The sequence below is a fragment of the Gracilinanus agilis genome, chromosome 5 (genome assembly GCF_016433145.1).
Source record: "Gracilinanus agilis isolate LMUSP501 chromosome 5, AgileGrace, whole genome shotgun sequence".
Lineage (NCBI taxonomy): Eukaryota > Metazoa > Chordata > Mammalia > Didelphimorphia > Didelphidae > Gracilinanus > Gracilinanus agilis.
In genome coordinates, this window is record NC_058134.1 from 290,819,666 (window position 1) to 290,820,098 (window position 433).

Sequence of the window (433 nt, forward strand, 5' to 3'; positions counted from 1 at the left end):
TATCATCAGTGCTCACTTATCCTAACTTCCTCTTCAATTTTAGGGGCTACATCACTCAATCCCTGGGTTTATAGCCGTCATCTCCCATCAACCTCTCTTCCTCCTCTTCCTATTTCTTCCAGTTGGTCAATTTATTTCCCTTGGCCACAAATGTGTCCTTTCTCCTTTCCCCACCTTAAATGCCGGAGGATAAGAGCAATAAAGGCGGGGAAAATAACAATAAATCAAAACAAAACACAGGCGGCATGAAGAAGACCCTACTTTCAGAGCCAAAGGCTTCTTTCTCTCAGTCCCCATTTTAAGCATTTGCTTTTATTATTTCACTACAAATTTGAAGTTAACAGGCTTCTCAGTCCTCATTTTTAACATGAAGCCTTCCTTCCTTCCATCTTTCCCTCTTTCCCTCCCTCCCTCCCTCCCTCCCTCCCTCTTC